This window comes from Meles meles, chromosome 2 (assembly GCF_922984935.1).
Source record: "Meles meles chromosome 2, mMelMel3.1 paternal haplotype, whole genome shotgun sequence".
In the NCBI taxonomy this organism is placed as follows: Eukaryota; Metazoa; Chordata; class Mammalia; order Carnivora; family Mustelidae; genus Meles; species Meles meles.
This window is the reverse complement of record NC_060067.1, coordinates 191049729-191068084: the sequence shown is the minus strand read 5'-3', so window position 1 is coordinate 191068084 and position 18356 is coordinate 191049729. Positions and strand designations below refer to the sequence as shown.

The following is an 18356-nucleotide window of genomic DNA, read 5'->3' as shown; positions in this document are numbered from 1 at the left end:
CATACTGATTACATGCCAGACACTATTTAACATAATAATATAGAAGTCAACCAGACAAGCAAGTCCTTGCTCTCACCACTCATATTCTAGAATAGACAATAAACTTGTAAATAAATGAACGCGCAAGACATAAGTCCTATAACAATTAAAAATAGACCGATGTGACCAAAGGTGAGCTTGTAGTGAGATGGCTCCAAAATGAGGGGTGTCAGGTTTGTGCTTGGGTATGAATAATGGTGATTCATGAGTAGAAATGAGGATGGGTCAAGTTTCCAGTAGACTGGCTAGGGTAGAATTGGAATTCTACCGGGATAAGTAAGTTGGGATAAGGAAGAGGAAAGAAGGCTTGGTTCCTTGTGTTGAAAAGGAGCACCATCTTACCCCTTCTGGAGCAGGCGGTACCTCACCGGCCTTCCAGGGGAAGTAGCAGGCATGATGGGAATGTCTGCAGAAAAGCAGCTGGGGTCTGGTACGAGAAACCACTCTGCCCTGCGAGGGCTGCTACAGCATCACTGGTGTTACTAGACGCTGCTTGTTCTGACTCGAGGCTGGTGGGAAAAGAGAGGCAAAGATGGAACTGGATTTTTGTAATCTGAAGCCCTTGTTGCCCTCGTTGCAATACCCAGCCCACACGGTCATCCCAAGGCCGGCTGTCACTGCTGCTTCAGAGTATTACAGAGCCGCCTCTAGCGCACAGTCACGCCTTTCCTCTACACCAGTAGTCACGTAAGCCAGCTCTCTAGAGCGAAAACAAACAAAAGTAAAAACAAAGAAATCACACAAAACTCAAAAGAATGGCTTGGAGGTCCTATCACGAAAAGCACTTTGCCATGGAGGAAATATTACACCATTCGCTTGAGAGAGTTCTGAGGACTCAGTTCTTGCCCTGTTTTCCTCTCCCCTTTGCCCTGGCAAGAGGTCCCTGCTGTTCCTGCTGGAGGCATGTATCCTCTGCATCTCCAGGGCACATTTCTGGCGTTTTCTTCTAATGAACCCCTCATATTAGTTGGGGGGGGGGTAGGGGCGGCGTCTAGTCTCTCCTTGGATTCAACCCGCCCCTCCTCTTCCCCTTGTGAACTGGCTCCTTTGCATTAATGCCCCTTCCCCCATGCCTCCTGGAAGGGCCACCATTTTGTTTTCTTTCACGTGTTTCCCGTAAATAGGAATTATTGTAAGTATATTTTACCTCCTTCATGAGTCCTTTCAGCCACTTCACGTTTTTCAAGAAGAGACATACTGGACAGGCTGCAAGTGTCCATGCAGGACGCTGCACTTTACACCACCCGTAGATGTTGGACATAAAACGTGAAACATATCCGCACTCTAGAAGTGCCCATGCAAGGCCGTCCACTCAGTCTCCTCTCTCCATTAAATCATAGCATATTCCCCCTTCTTAGTATAGCGTAACATTGCGGGGGGGGGGGGGGGTGGCAGGGATTACCACTTGTCACTATGATGCTACAGCCCCAGCTTTTACAGACCATTTACACTTTTATTGTAAAGGTGTGAGGGAATGGCGTTCACTCTACTCCACAGAGGCAGCAGGGTGAGGGGGTGGCCATGCGTGGAGTGGAAGGGTGTTTTTTGCTCTAATCTCTATTCCAAGAGCATCAGTACTTCCGCTGTAATCACCCTTCCCCAATCACGTAACTTCTTGCATGGCCCCTTTGGGGTTGGCTCTAAAGGGCTTACAGCCCAACACATATGCCACATTTAGCAACTCTGCAGGGGCTTATCACAAGTGTCTCAGGAATGAGATACATGAAAGACTTCGTCTTGTGTTTCCCGGCTTCAGTGTCCTTCCGTCCTGATGACCACATCTTCATCACTGTTGCTCTGCCTTCCTTTTTGAACTTCGATGTGTGTCTTGGCTAGATTTTGTCTCCCGAAAATAGATCCCCATAAATACTTTAACAAGTTGTTCCTGCATTTCTATCACATTTAAAAGCCACATGAATCACAGCAAGCCTTCCCTTGGGGCCCTGGGGAACACACTAGGGAACAACACGTTTGAACAAGGAAAGGGCGAGTCAGGCATAGGGAGCCAGGAGGTTCACACAGCTGCCTCCCCCAGTTCCATCCAGCAGCAAGCACCCTACGTAATGATGAGTAATGCACCTCGAGTGTCTGTTGACCGGATTAGTTGGGGGTAGGTGGTAGTTATCTGGGTGGGTGGGGGCGGACGGTGGCGAAAGCTAGCAGGAAATCCTAGAGAAGACAGGAAAGCTGAGGAAGGGCTGTCCAGTTTTCCTTTGCTCATTCTTCTGACAGCCCAGTACTTTACAGTAAATTCATACACAGTCCAGCAAAGCAGGAAGGCCAGGGTGCATTCTGCTCGGTCAGTTTATCCCTATCCATCCAGGATTCACAGTTTATACCCAGCTACTATCCTTAACTCCAGCTCTCTGGTTTCTGCAAGCATCCGCTCACCTCTTAGTTTCTTGAAATGTTCCTTCTGTCTCCTTGAGTCGGCTCGATCCCTTGCTCAGAGTGTCTCCTTGTGCCCTTTGAGAACCCTGTTGAACCACTGGCTGTCACCACTGGGCTGGCCCAGCAGCAGAAAGGCAAGGAGAGAAGACAACAATCAGTAAGATCTGATCAGGGGCACATGGGTGGCTCATTCGGTTAAGCATCTGACCCTTGGTTTCGACTCAGGTCATGATCTCCAGGTCATGATGTCAGGGTTGTGAGACTGAGCTCCATGTAGGGCTTTGCACTCAGCGTGGAGCCTGCTTGAGATTCTGTCCCTCTTCTCCTCCTCGGCTCGGGACACACACACACACACACACACACACACACACTCTCTCATAAATAAGTCTTTTAAAAAAAGATCTGATCAGAAACAAGCTGTTTAGTGAATACATTGAAAGCTGTATTTGTATTCCAAATCTTAATTGTTCAAATATTTTCCTCCAACTTTGCCATTTTACTTTTCCCGTGTAACTAAACTCATGGAGAAGAGACATAAAAGGAACTGAAGTCATAACTAATATAATTTGTACTATGTAATATCAGCCCATTTGTTTTGAGATGATAACGTATCCTATTTTGTAACTCCCACCTAAGGCCTCCCTGGAAGGTAGTAAACATTGATTATGATAGATAAAAACTGAGATTTCACATTTTGGTTCTTTTTCTTTGGCTCTCCGCAGCCAAACAACAGAGAATTCACACAGCTCTCCTGAGAACACCAGGTTTGCATGTATAGCGTGTACTAAAGCAAGCAAGCTCTGGCAGATGCTGTCAAGGAAGAAGAAATTTTTCTCAGCTTAATTCCCAGAATACAGAGTCTGAGCGTGTGGCAAGAACACAGCACGTGTATTTGACTAAACCCATGGCGCTCCCACTAGCATGGCGGCAGACGGAGGGCTTCTGCAGTAAGCTGTCTGGATTGCGAGAGCCTATTTCCTTCAGAAGAGCCATACTGTACCTTCAAAGGCATCTTGATGGATTTGATTTGGCTTTTGGCTTGTGGCGCTTTAAAATGGTCCCTCCAAAAGCAGAATGTGTGAAGACGATCACTTATTCCCCAATGACGTCAGGACTTACGTGGCCGTGGACAGACCATCTACTCTGTTTTGTCATCTGGTTAAGTGGCCATCGGAGCAGAGTCCGGGTACCTGAAAGCCAGATGCTGATCACCTGTCCGTCCCCCACTTTCCCCATTCCATACATATCACTCAGGGTTCTGCCGAGAAGCAGAACCAACAAGATGTTTCTAGAGAAAGGGATTTATTTTCAGCTCATGCAGTTTGAGGGAGCTGACAAGTTCAAAATCTGCAGAGCAGGCTGGCCGGCTGGAGATTCCAAGAAGAATTGATTCTGTAATCTGGAGGCAGAATTCCTTCCTCTTTGGGAGGGGGGGGGGTCCCACTCTTTTCTCTTAAGGCCTTCAACTCATTAATGATGGAGCACATCTGCTTTACTCAAAATCTGCTCATTTAAATGTTAATCATATCTAGGGATGCCTGGGTTGCTCAGTCAGTTCAGTGTCTGACTCTTGATTTCCACTCAGGTCATGATCTCAGGGTTGTGAGCCAAGCCCCAAGTTGGACTCTGAGTTGGGCATGGATTCTGCTTGAGGTTCTCTCTTCCCTCTCCCCCTCCATCTCTCCCTCAATAAATAAATAAGTAAATAAACAAATACATGTTAGTCATGTCCCCCAAAAATCTTTTTGGCAAACAGAGGCTAATGTTTGATCACAAACAACTGGATGCCACACTCCAGCCAAGATAACTCCATAAAATTAACCATGGGCACACAGGAAGGCCTCCATGAATTGATTGATTAGATATGTATCCCCAGACAAAACACACCCCTGAGCCACTATTTGCTCAGCTGACCAATGCAGGGATTGGACTTCATTCCCCCCATTCTCGTAGGCCAAGGGCAAAAATGTAAGTCTTGAGATTATGAAGAACCTGTGACCTCTGGTCTTCAGGTAACACCTTGCCCCACCATGGTGCCTGCCCTCAGTCCCAGCAGCAAAAGTATAAATACTATATGGTGGTCCCACCTGCCCTTATCCTCAGGGGATACATTCCAGAACTTTAGTGGAACTGAACCCTACATACACTATACATACACACTTATGATAGAGCTTAATTTATAAATTAGGCACAGTGAGAAATTAACAATGATAACTAATAAATAAGAAAACAGAACAATTATAATAATACACCGTAATAAAAGTTACGTGAATGTAGCTTCTCTCTCTCGCTCTCAAAATCTCCTATTGTACTGCACTGGCCCTTCTTCTTGTGATGGTGAGAGATGATAAAACACCTATGTGACGAGGGGAAGTCCAGTGGGAGATGTAGGAGCTGTGGCCTAGCGTGGGCTACTGCTGAACTCCAGACGACACATGAGAAGGAGGATCTTGGCTTCCGGACCATGGCTGACAGCATGTAACTGAAATTGCAGAAAGCAAAACCAAAGATACGGGGACTACCATCCAAAGCTCTATAATCCACCAGCTGTCTTCTTGCTGTCCTGGTTTCCTGAGGCCTAACCACACCCAGGGACAGGACTCAGACTCAAGCAGCTTGGGATGTCCAAACCACCAGCTCTCCATAAAAGAAGATCTCCTCCTCTAACAGTGAATAGGCTGCTTAAGAATTTAGAACCCAGAAGTGAAGGAAATGCCTCTGAAATTGCTGGGAGCTCAAGGAGAGTCTTTTAGAAAAATGGGCACTAGTTCCAGCCATGACTCCTGGTCTCTTTGCTGTTTTTTTCTTTTAACCAGTCCAGGAAGGAAGTAATGTCCAGTGTCTTTGGAAGATGACTGGAAGAGGGTCACTGAGGAGGAATGAGGTTCAAACCACAGTCAATACACAGACCCTAAAGCAGTGCTTGGTCCATAACACTCAATGATGTCCATGGACTGGACCAGTTATCCTATCATTTTAGCCTTTCTCCATCTCTCTCCGTTTTCCTGAACCCTCACCCAAAGGTAGCATCCACAGTAATGATTCCCTTGGCGTCATTCAACCCCAAAGCTTGAAGCAGACAGAACCAATGCGCAGGGGACTCTACACACCATGGTGGTTTCTCAGCTCTGAATCCATATATCAAACATGATGGGTGTTTTGTGGAACGAACACAATGTTTGTGGAACATTTCAGCTAATGTTCCACAAGGAGCAAAAAGGCAAATATTTCAGTTCAGTTCGGATAAGACATAGATCTATTTCTGTTTTCCATCTGATTCCATGTATATGAGGACTTTGACACAAGGTAGGCAATTTGATTCAGAAATGTGTTGTTTCATTTAGATTTTTGTTTGTTTTGTTTTCTGAACTTGCAGCACACGACTGGGCCAAGTAACTAAATCATGAATGTGGCATTTCAGGCATCTAGATCACATCTTTTGAAAGTTGTTTTTGTATGTGGAGTTTATCTGAAACAACTGCACGGTCAAGGATAAGTCCTTGGACTTGGAGCCAGTAGAACGGGGCTCTTAACGGAACCCTAGACATCATGTAATTTATTTCTGTCAACGTAGACAAGATGGGTAGAGCCAATGGTTCATTTCCCATGAGGCTTTGTGGGGGTACTGAACCTTGACGAGATTAGGTCTGGAACCTTAGAGAGTAACTGCACCGTGTTCGATCAGCCTCCAAGCCAGGTGACCTGAAGCGTTATGGTCATTGTCCTTTGTAGCTCAGAGTCATCCTGTTCTACCAAAGGGATATAACTCTCAAGTGAACTAGATAATCACTTCTTAAGTGATATTAGGAAGTGGTATTATTTCCTAAGAAGCAAACAAATTGACACGTGGAGAGAGAATAAAAGGATGAAGGGCCCTTAACTGGTTGTGGAGAGGAAGATCTTTTCCAGAAGGTAATACATAGGCTGAGAACTCGAGTCAGGAGCAGCCAGCTGTGTGAAGCTGTTTTTCCAGACACAGTGATGGGTGAGATGGAGGACAGTGGGACTGAGGGAGATGGGAAATCATGTCGACTTCACTGCGTCTGCCTTGTGCGCCCGGCCTGCTGGTGCTACCATTCACAAAGAGGGCAGAAAGTAGAGAGAAAGAGAGGCGTGGAGGAAAATCAAAAGTTACGTTGTGGACATGTCATGTTTGTGACGACTGTGAGAATTCCAAGGGGGGATGCAGAATAGGTGTGTAGGAGCTAGGATCCTGGCAGAAAACCAGGGCAAGGGGAGGAGAGCTTAATGAAAAGACTCTAATAAAGGTGTGGGCAGAGTTTAGGGAAAGCAAAGACATGGGACAGTGCCCTGAAGCTTGAACGGTGTGGGGGCATGACCTGGCCTAGGCCTGAAGAAGCAAGGGAAAGGGGCAATAACTGGTTGAGAGACGGGCCTGGGGGGCTAGAGGCAGATGGAGAGGGCCTTCTGAAGGATCTGTGGCCTTCGGTAGAGAGAGAGAGAGAGAGGTGAACCACAGAGAGGGAGCAGGGGTAATAAACTTATGGACCTCACTCTTCTCCTACCTTTCAATCTCCTGCTGGAAACTTCTATTGGCTAAGCCCAGCTGGAAGTCAGAGAGTCTGCTGATGTAGTTGACAAAGGTCAAAGTGCCAGGGCAGAGAGGAGGGCCACCAGGAGTACAGAGTGGATCTGGAAGGACAAACAGAAAACATGCACATCACAATGCAGTTGGATACACAAGCCGGGAGCTCTAACAGATGTATGGGCTAGTTAGAAATACCTGGTACGTAGGCGGGAATTAAAATCATGGCAACAGATGAGGTCGTGGAAGGAGAGCACATGAGGAGTAGGGACTGAGCCCTGCAGGACTCTGACCTTAGAGCTTAGCTGGAGAATAAAGAGGACTTTGCAAAGGAGACTGAAAACGAGAGGCTAGAGACCAAGGAGGAAAAGCAAGACAGTGTGGTGTCACTGAAGGGCAGACAGGAAGAAGGGGTCAGCTGAGCCTCTTGAGTCAAATGCTCATGGGAAGCTGAGAAACAGGAATGTGCCTCTTGGATGTGGCAAATTATTCCACAAGGATGCCCAGCACTGTGCTTGTGGGTGTTGCCCAGAGCGGTAAGTCCTGGGTTTGGAGGACATCCCAACCTAGACAGGGAACCAGGCACACTGTGGGCTGATGGATCTGATAGAACGAGGAGCAAGTGCCTTTGGAAGCAGAGGGCACTGGGAAAACTTTCCTAAGGACAACAGTTATATAGGGTATGTCCATAAATTCTTCGGAATAAAGAATTCCAGTATTGGAAAAATCTTGGGTTTTAAAGAAGAGAAAAATGAAACTCGGGAAAACCACTTGTCATTCCTTGACTCAGCAGCCCATTGGGAGGATGCTGACAGTCTAAATATTTTCTTAATTTCAGAGCTTCTTGATTAAATCTTCAAAGGACAGGGGCGCCTGGGTGTCTCAGTGGGTTAAGCCACTGCCTTCGGCTCAGGTCATGATCTCGGGGTCCTGGGATCGAGTCCCGCATTGGGCTCTCTGCTCAGCAGTGAGCCTGCTTCCCTCTCTCTCTGCCTGCCTCTCTATCTACTTGTGATCTCTCTCTGTCAAATAAATAAATAAAATCTTTAAAAAAAAAATCTTCAAAGGACAGACCTATGACCTAAAGCTTTATTAGAATCAAGGTGCTATTTGGGTGCCTGGGTGGCTTAGTGGCTTAAGCCTCTGCCTTCGGCTCAGGTAATAATCTCAGGGTTCTGGGATTGAGCCTTGAAGCAGATTCTCTGCTCAGCAGGGAGCCTGCTTCCCCCTTTCCCTCTTTGCCTGCCTCTCTGCCTGCTTGTGATCTCTCTCTCTCTGTCAAATAAATAAATAAAATATTTTTTAAAAAGAATCAATGTGCTATTTATTTAAGATTTTCTGTGAAAGTAAGATGTTTATGTCAAAATTATTAATAACAAACATAAGAAAATTAAAATCACTCATAATTCCATAGTCCATACCCTTAACTTTCTAGCAGTTTTTTCCAGTTTTTTCCTGATTGCATGTATGTCTGCATAAACATTTTTCTTTAAAAAATGTTTTCCAGGGGCGCCTGGGTGGCTCAGTGGGTTAAGCCGCTGCCTTCGGCTCAGGTCATGATCTCGGGGTCCTGGGATCGAGTCCCGCATCGGGCTCTCTGCTCAGCGGAGAGCCTGCTTCCCTTCCTCCCTCTCTGCCTGCCTCTCTTGTGGTTTCTCTCTGTCAAATAAATAAAATCTTTAAAAAAAATGTTTTCCATACCATCAACAGAGTGAAATGGCAACCACAGAACGGGATAAAATATTTGCAAATCATATACATAAGGGATTAATATCCAGACTATATAAAGAATTCCTACAGCACTCAACATCACTAATCATCACGGAAATGTGAACCAAAACCGCCATGAGATACCACCTCACCCGTTAGGATTGCTACTGTGGAAACCCACAGACACACACACCCAGAAAACAATAAGGTTTAGTAAGGATATACGGAAGTTGGAATCCTCGTGCACTGTAACTAGAAATGGAAAACGGTGTAGTCTCTACAAGGAACAGTATGGCCAAAAATTAAAAACAAAATTACCATATTACCTAACAATTCTATTCTAGCAGACCTATGCTCATAACGGTATTATTCACAACAGCCAAAAGGTAGGAGCAACCTATTGATGGATGAATGGATAAGCAAAATGCGGCACACTCATACAATGAAATAGCATTCAGCCTTAAAAAGGAAATTAGACACAGGCTATCCCATGTGTGAACCTTGCGGACAGTATGCTGAGTGAAATAAGCAGGCACAAAAATACAAATACTGGGGGCGCCTGGGTGGCTCAGTGGGTTAAGCCGCTGCCTTCGGCTCAGGTCATGATCTCAGGGTCCTGGGATCGAGTCCCGCATCGGGCTCTCCGCTTGGCGGGGAGCCTGCTTCCCTCTCTCTCTCTCTCTCTGCCCGCCTCTCTGTCTACTTGTGATCTCTCTCTGTCAAATAAATAAATAAAATCTTTAAAAAAAAAAAATACAAATACTGTGTGATTTCCCTCGAGAAGTACTAGAGTAGTCACATTCATAGGGACAGAAAGTCAGATAGTGGTTGCCAGGGGCTGGAGGAAGGGAATGAAAATGGGGAGGGGGAGCGTTGCTTCATGGTATAGACTTCCAGTTTTGCAAGAGGAGTTCTGGACATTGGCTGCACAACAGTGAATGTATTTGGTGCTACTATATGCTTAAAAAAGCCGTATGCTTGAACTGTATGCTTAAAAGATGGCTAGCATGGGGGTGCCTGGGTGGCTCAGTGGGTTAAGCCTCTGCCTTCAGCTCGGGTCATGATCTCAGGGTCCTGGGATTGAGCCCCGAGTGGGGCTCTCTGCTCTGAGGGGAGCCTGCTTCCCCCTCCCCCTCTGTCTTCCTCTCTGCCTACTTGTGGCTTCTCTCTATGGCAAATAAATAAATAATTTTTTAAAAATGGCTAGCATGATCAATTGATTGTATGTGATAGATATTTTATCACAATTAAAAATTTTAAATTAAAATGCTTACAACTTTGTTTTAATATCATTTAATATCAAGTGAACATCTTTTCATATCAAGAAATATTTTTTGTATTGTTTTTTCGGTGGCTATACAACAGTCTATTTTTTATTACATACCTTATTTAATCAAATTACTATTTTTTGAAATTCAGTTTTCTACAAAGCTAAACAACATAAGAAAACTGCAAGGAGGGTCACTGAAGCTACATCTTTACCAAATGTATAATTATTTTCTTAGAATAAAATTTCAGGATCAAAAGACAGCAGAGCTTGTCATGGGTGAGGCAGGTAGGAAATGTACTATGAATGCTGAAATATTAAAACCAATCAGCAGAGACTGAAGTGGGAGTGTGATACAAATTAAGTGCTAGACAAAATATTTCTAGTTGGGGAAAGGAAATGTTATTTATCCATTCACTTACTCCATATATAAATTATACTGAGACTCTGCTGTGCACCATTGTCTTAGACACTGGTTTCAAATTGTCTTAGACATTCTCTTATCCCTCAGGGAACCCAAAACCCAGGCAAGAGAGAAGTAAGTCAACAATTTCAAGGCAGCTTTGGACAGGAAGAAATGGAGATATGCTCCAGGTCCCATGGGAGCAGAAGAGGAAATTCACCAACGGGGAAGGCTTCTTAAAGGATGTGGCTGTATGTCAGTGAGCTGAGTGTGGACAGAAGAGTTGGAGTCACTTACACTAAGAACAGGGATAACTCGCAGAGGGCCCACGTCCGAGACACCCCCCTCCCGGCAATGATGCCTACTTCCTATTATTCACAATCCTGTGTAGCCTTCTCTCCTGATGGATCAGGGCTGTTCTGAGTGACCAAGAGAGAACGTAGAGATAACACTGTCTGAACTCAGAGGCTAGATTATAAAAAGCATTGCAGCTTCTTTCTTGCTCTCTTGGATTACTTGTCCTGGAGGAAGCCAGGTCTTGGGCCAGGAGGATATTCAAGTACTAGGCATGAAGAAGAACCGAGGCCTCCCCAAGAGCCAGTGCTACCTTACCAGCCACCTGAACAAGCCTTCTCACACGTGGATCACCCGCCAGCCTCCCCTCCTCCACACCGCCCCCAACCCGAGACCGCAGCCCTGGCCAGCATCGTGACTGCGGCCTCCTCAGGGAGCCCAAGAGAGAACCAAGAGACATTTTATGCTATTAGCTATTACTGTTTTTGTAATCCACTAAAAAGTCTGGGGGTCCTAAAAAAGTCCCAACAAAGTTCTAGAGAAAGCACGGAGCAAAGCACGTGAGAGGAAGAAACATCTGAGCAGAGAACCAGGAGCAGGCGGGAGGGGACAACTGACAGGGACATCATGCCCGGATGTATCTGGTCCATGGGCTGGGGGCAGAGAGGAGAAATGGTTGAGGCCAGAGAGGAAAAGGTTTTGAGGAAGGCACGCTAACGTTCCTTCAATTGAACCGGTAAGTTGATGATTTTTGAACTGTCCCGAGAAAAACCCAAGGGCCTGACACCTGCCAGCTGGCCCACCTGATGGTGGAGGGAGGGCAGGACCGCAAGGTGCCATCTAGCCTCCGCCTTCCCCCATCCCTGTTCCAAACACACTGTACTTCTGATTAGTCCTTCCTTTGAAGGCTATGTTCTGTGGCCAGAATTTTGAAAACCATCTCCGTTGGCGACGGAAGGGGCAGCCATAGAGAATCAGTCACGAAGTCTGAGTCAATCATCTCCTCTCCCCACACAGGAGGGCGGGCAAGGTCCTGAGTGCCGCCTGCAAAAAACGTGCAGGTTTTCTGGATCAGCTTCAGTAGCAACGTGAAATGGAAACCAACCCTGGGCTTCGGGTGGGCTCAAACCTTATCAAGGCGCGGGGGAGAGCAGCACGGCAGCAGCGCGGCCCTTCCCGAGATAACGAGTCACGCTTCCTCGAGATAGCAAGTCACGCTTCCCCGCTGCACACCTGTGCTTAGCTCGGGTTGCAACCTCGGCTTCCCAAGAGGTGAGGCAACCACTGAAGGCCACACCCTCACTCAGGGCCAGAGGCGGGGTCAGCTCTCCCGACCCTGGCGTCCGCGGTGCATTGTTGAAAGTCTTATGCCGCCAGATAAAAATAGTGGAACTGCAGGGGTATCGAGGCCAGGGCACAGAACCAGGGCGGAGGGGTGCGGGTCAAGGGAAGGGAGGCGCAGGGAGGGGTGCGGCAGGTAAAGGGAAGGGAGGCATCTCAGCCTGTCGGTTTGGGCCAAATGTTTCCTTCCGCGCAAAACAAGAGAAACTCGTGCTCCCTGAGCCCCCTGCTATCTCCCGTGCTGTGCCACTTCTCGAAATGTCTAACACGTTCAAAGGTGTCAAATTCGCATTTTATGTCAATGTCCAGAAAGACGCAGCTCCGGTAAGGAGAGGAGGCGCTTCCCTTCTGTGTCAAGCCTACCTCCTACGGCGCTGACCTTCGCGAGGCGCGCGCTACGTGACGCAGGGTGAGCTGGTCCGCGGGCGGCTACGTGACTGCGCGCTCGCCACGCCCCTCGCCGCCCCGCCGGCGCCCCCGTCCGCCCGCTCGGCCGCCCGGCGTCCGGGAGTGGGCGGGGCCTCGGGGGGCGGGGCAGAGCTTCCCCTCCCGGACCCTCCGCGCTCCGCGGGGTTGGGGAAGCGGCAGCTGCAGACGCGCGCACAGCCAGGTGCGGGATTCCGTCTCATTTCTCCGGCCGGGACGCGCAAGGTCACCGGCGCGGTCTGAGCCTTGCTTCCTCATTATTAGACTAGGCACTGGCGAGACTCTGAGGCCGCTCCAGATCTAGGGTCTGAGGCGGTGGTGTCCTGAATGTTGCTTTTCTGGGATCCTGTCTGCAAAGCGCCATGAGGTCCTTGAGATCAAAGTACTGACTTCATTTTGTCACCCACTGCTTATAAAACCCACGAAATGGCCGCTTTAGAATCAATAACCATAACATCATTACTATATAGATAGTTTACCGATCACTTTAAATGGTAGGCTTGGATCCAAATCATTACTTCCATTTTACGAATGACGAAATTAACACTGTTTCCTTTAATACTAATAATCATTATTACTAAAAACGTAAATTGCTTAAGAATATATAGATACGAAACTCCTTTTTCTGGAGCCACTTTCAAAGAATGCTCCTGATCTGACCTTAAACAAAAGGAAAGGGCAAAGCGATGTTTTCTTTCAGGTCAGGAAAACAAACAGAGTTTTCTGTTTTCTTCCCCCTTTCGTAAGCAGTGACATTTGAGAGGTTTCTCATCAGCAGGTTTTTGCTTCTGCCTGAAAATTATCCGACTGACATTAGCCTAAACAAGGGGCAGAGGGCAATCTGGGGACCTCCCTTGTGCTTTAAACAGTACATTGTGAGGCCACAGAAATGGGGGCTACAGTTTTCAGGGAAATACCTTCTTGCTCAGTTTACTGGGTGGGTTGCATAGTCTCCCTGGCCTCAGAAAATGGTCAGGAGGGTAGATAGGAATGAGATTTGTATCTGCTTGCTTCCTTTGAGGCTTAGGTGTTGTTCAAAGAACCCCAAGGGGTGAGGTCCAGCTGCGGACCTGGGGTGGGAGTGGCAAGGCTGGTAGAGGAATCCCAGGGGCAGCCCTGCTCGCCGTGTGCTGTTACCTGCACTACGGTCTGAGGAGAGGGCCACGACTCTTTCTTACGTGATGAAGCTCAGAAAAGTTGAATCAACCGAAAACAGCTAGGAAGTAAGACAACTGGCTTTCAAACCCAGTCATCTGAGCTCCAACTTCGATGCCGTCTCCTATTTCACAGCCCCAGACGTCAGGAAGGTTCTCAGGTCCCATCGGAGTGACAGTGCCGAGCTGGCTGAGATCTCCAGGGGAATGAGAGTGTGGGTCTCTCCAATCTACCAGGATCTGGCTCCAAAGCAGTGGGATTCAGGGCAAGTCAAGTCACACAGCAAGAAATGGCAACCGGGCCCCAGGGGACAAATGGAGCTCCTGAAAGGCCAGGGAGTTAAGACTGTTTTTTATATATTAGAGTGGTTGCGGAAAAAAAAATTTTTTTTAAAGATTTGTTTGTTTATTTGAGAGAGAGAGAGCGCGCGCACGCAGGCGCGTGCACGCACACATGAGCGGGGCGGGGGGGGGGGGGGGGGGGGGCAGAGGGAGAGGGAGAAGCAAAGAGCCCAAAACAGCCGAGCTCCATCCCAGGACCCTGGGATCAAGGCCTGAGCTGAAGGGAGCCACTTAACCGACTAAGCCACCCAGGCGCCCTGGGGGAAAAATATTTTCTTAAAGACTATTTCGTGACTTAAAAATGTATGAAATTCAAGTTTCCGTAGCCGTAAATAAAGTTTTATTAGAACATACCCGTGCTCATTGTGTCTTTGCCTGCTTTCACATTACTAATTCTGACTTGAATAAGATCGATTATTATTCACCATAATTATGTTCAAGAAAGTCATCAGGAATACTGAATTAGCAAGTACTGAACCATTGTTCCTGAGGGAAATACAGAAGTAGGTTTACCTGGAAGTCTCTAGTCACAAAAGTTTTGTCAACAGATGAATACATAACCTTATTTTATGTGTATTTCTGTTTAAAGAAGTTTTATTTTTATATATTGTTTATTCACTAACATTGAACTCATGGTCAGCGTGTTCTTGGACAACACTTCCCTAACACACACATTTGTCCCCTTAAAGTCACATTGCAGCCATCTTGTGCGCTGGAGCACTATGCTTGGGTGCTATTTTATTTTATTTTTTAAAGATTTTATTTATTTGACAGACAGAAATCACAAGCAGGCAGAGAGGCAGGCAGAGAGAGAGGGGGAAGCAGGCTCCCTGCTGAGCAGAGAGCCCGATGTGGGGCTCGATCCCAGGCCCCTGGAATCATGACCCGAGCCGAAGGCAGAGGCTTTAACCCACTGAGCCACCCAGGCGCCCCTTGGGTGCTATTTTAAACACCAAAATCACTCACCAAACACAGACACAAAATGACATGAAATGGACCACAAAAAAGACATTTATGTTTGGTGTGAGAGCTTAAATGAGAAGACAGAATGTTACCTCATCCAACTTCACGTCTGGGAACATAGGTGTCAGGCGACTCACGGTTTTCACTGCTCTGCCCACGTCCATGAATGACTGCAAAGGCACCGCAAGTACTGCTTCAGGGTTATAAATATATTTTAGTCAGTGGGCAAATTCATAACTACAGAATCCAAGAATAATGAAGATTCACCATCCTAGCAGCAGAGACGATGTAGACTGCAAAATCCATAATATTTACTGGGTGGCCCTTAATAAAAGAAGTATGCCAGCCCCTGCTACCCAGTGTTCTTAGCTTTCCCCCCAAAGATAGTGAAATGGGCACAAAGGGACACCATCATGACGTCCAAACTAGAGGACGCACATAAGGAAAAGCAAAATGAAATGGGTTATGAGGTCAGGAAACTGGGAGCTCATGTAATTGAAGGTGGAAAGAATTTCTAAACTGTCGGGCAAAGTTTCAGTTTCTTCTCATCACAGATCTTCTGGTTTTCATTCAGCGAACATTTTTTTTTCCAATACTTTCTAATGTGCATGGGTCTATACCGGGTGTTCGGCTTAATCAGTAACCCTCTTACCTGGTCAGTGTATTGAAACCGAAGCAGTGAAGGGCGGGGAGAGAAGAGAGGTTCTGAAGCAAAGCCTGGTCGGTTTATCTTGGAGATATCTATTGGAGACACCGATCTATCTATCTACTTGTATCTACTTGGATGTGTGGACTTGGAGATGTATAGACTTGGACAAGCAGCCTCTGAAACAGATGCCTTTCAACACTTGTTTGCTTGTTATGACTTTTTTTAAAAAGATGCTATTTATTTATTTGACAGAGAGAGATCACAAGTAGGCAGAGAGGCAGGCAGAGAGAGAGGAAGAAGCAGGCTCCCCGAGGAGCAGAGAGTCCAATGTGGGGCTCGATGCCAGGACCCTGGGATCATGACCTGAGCCTAAGGCAGAGGCTTTAACCCGCTGAGCCACCCAGGTGCCCCTTGTTAGGACTTTCTGATTGCAGAAAAGTTAGAGACAGCTCACCACCAAAGCACATGCTAACAGGATGATGGAGACTAAGGGGGCGGGTGCAGGGGAAGCCTGAGAAGTTGTGCACCACAAGGGGGCCCTGGGTTTGTTACGTGGAGTTGCAAATTTGATTTTCAGGTTCTTATCTCAAAAAACTCGGGTTGGGGGAAATAAAGTCAGTTCTGAGAGCAAACTCCGTGGACAGAGGGCTTTCTGCAGTCCTTAGGAGTCAAACGGTTTCCTGATATGAGGTTTCTCGGAGTGGAACTGGGAGGGACCGGGGCCCCAGCTCCACAAACTCAAGCTGATCCAAACCAAATGCTTAACTGCTTCCTACCGCAATGGAAACGCAACTCTGTATTTTCTTTGGAACCTACATATTAAATGTCTGACTATTTACTTTCCCCATGTCTGGTCATACCCGAAAGAAAGAACTTAAAGTACCAAGAGGAGTGATACCCTGAATAATTTTGGAATTACCATTCACGGGGGACGTTCTCACCCCGCCTCTGGCTCAGGGTTGGAAGGCATCCGTTCGGCGCTGAGAGAGACCGTAGTTTGTTGTTAATTGAGGGGGCAATCCGTAGACTAGAAATTTTAGACTGCTGTGGGGTGTAGAGGGCCGGCAGGCAAAGCCAGGAACTTTTCTCAGGAAACGGTTCGGGGCCCACCCTAGCCATGAACAAGTCACGGCTTTATTCTACAGGGAGGGCTAGAGGTGATTTCATCCTGGAAGATTTTCAAAGGCCACCACCCCGTGAAAAAATTCCAGCAATGCTTACATTTCTATGGACCAAAAAAGAAAAGAAAAAGGAAAAGAAAAAAAGCGTGTTTCTCCGAAGCCCCTCGTGGAGCGCAGCATACCAGAAGTCCCATTCTACTCCTCCCCCGACCCTTCGTCTAGGAGACATATTTCTTCTTCCTATTTCTTGCCATGGAGACAGAAGCTTAGATCGATTAAGGACTGGATCCTAGAACCCTGCTCCCACTGCGATTTTCCGCCAGCCAGGCTCTGTTAGAGCCAGCCACGAGAGCTCAGTGGTATCGAAGTGTGGCCGTGGGTGGAACATTAAGTAACAGGTTGTGCTGGGGGACAGAGGAGTTCTGCTCACCTCCACCCCATAAGCACACACACTCAGCACCATCAGCTCAGCCTTTCCCTAAACCGACCTCATTCCCAAGTCCGGCAGTGGGGGCTGCCAAGTCCTCATGGGGGTCAGAACCCCTCTAGCCCCCTGAAGAGGTAACCATCCACCTGTGCGTTCCATCTCATGAAGTGGCTTTCCCGTGAGAGGGATCACACAGTGAGTCGCTGAACTGGGCATCTCTACATTGAAACCCCGTCCTCCCTCTCCATCCCAGCTCCTACCCTCTGTCAGAAGTCTCCGCAGGTTTCTAAGCTGCTCTGTATACCTGAGACCAGGCAGGTGCCAGAGATAATGCTCAAAATATGATCAGACGAGGAGACTGTAAGCCCTTTCATGTCGGGGATTAATTTGAAGGGATTTGTCAAGCGCAGGGTTCTCCTCCTGGCTTGGTGGAATCCCACACTCTCCTTGTGGACTGGGGTGGAGAATCCCCTTCTTGAACTGCATCTTTGAACCAAGATGCGGCCCCTCCCATGGTCCTGGCAAGTGACATTTGGAAGCACTAAAAACGTAGGAGTGTCAACTCAGGGTCTGAACAGAAAACCTCAGTGCGTCAACCTCATTCACACCATTTTACTTTTATCTTCCCAGCTTGTTGCAAACAAATTAAGTCTCTTGTGGCTAGCTTCTTCCAGAGGTGAGGCTTTAGGCAAAGATAAGGGAGTGTGAGAAGAGGCCCTTTCTCTGGGAAGAGAAATGGGAGGATTGAAAACAGAGATTGGCGATTAAATTACATATAATACGTTTCCTGTCCATTACAGACTTAGTCAGACAGTTCAAAGATTTTGCTTAAGTCTCGATTTCAGTGTGTGAGCCGTTCGTGCCGAGTGAAAAGAGTATCTTCAGATTTTATTGCATGTTATTTTTTAAAGGACAGGCGCTTGAGTAGGTGATTAGAAATGACTGGAAAAGTTAGCTCAGATACAATCACACCCACCAGGGCGCACGTAAAACAGAGTCCCAGGAAAAATCGTCAGAGTAATTTGAAGCCCAGAGATGGAATGCAATTACAAACAGCTCTGGCGAAGGCCTCAATAGCTGAGACCTTAATACAAAGGAGGAGAAACATACCTTGTGAGCATTTAGATTGCCATTCTCTGGGGGAAAAAAAAGAAAAGACCCAGCGTCCAATGCAAATGTGCCTGTCCGTCCTCGCCCTAATTAAAATTTCCTCCAGGCTCCATCTGTCCTAACTCAGAGGACAAATGCTGATTTGGATTGATGGTGTTGCAGAGTCCAGACTG

General features: G+C 47.1%; 1 long non-coding RNA gene across 2 annotated transcripts; it reads right to left on the bottom strand.

The window, feature by feature from the left end:
• Positions 1-214: 214 nt before the first annotated feature.
• Positions 215-15165, bottom strand: LOC123937127. 2 transcript variants are annotated; one of them, XR_006817415.1, is made up of 4 exons: positions 14969-15165; positions 6957-7083; positions 2431-2545; positions 215-548 (listed from the first exon to the last, which is right to left on the bottom strand). It is a non-coding gene; the product is annotated as an uncharacterized LOC123937127 (long non-coding RNA). The 2 variants fall into 2 exon arrangements; XR_006817416.1 differs by lacking the exon at positions 14969-15165 and adding an exon at positions 12355-12414.
• Positions 15166-18356: the final 3191 nt, after the last annotated feature.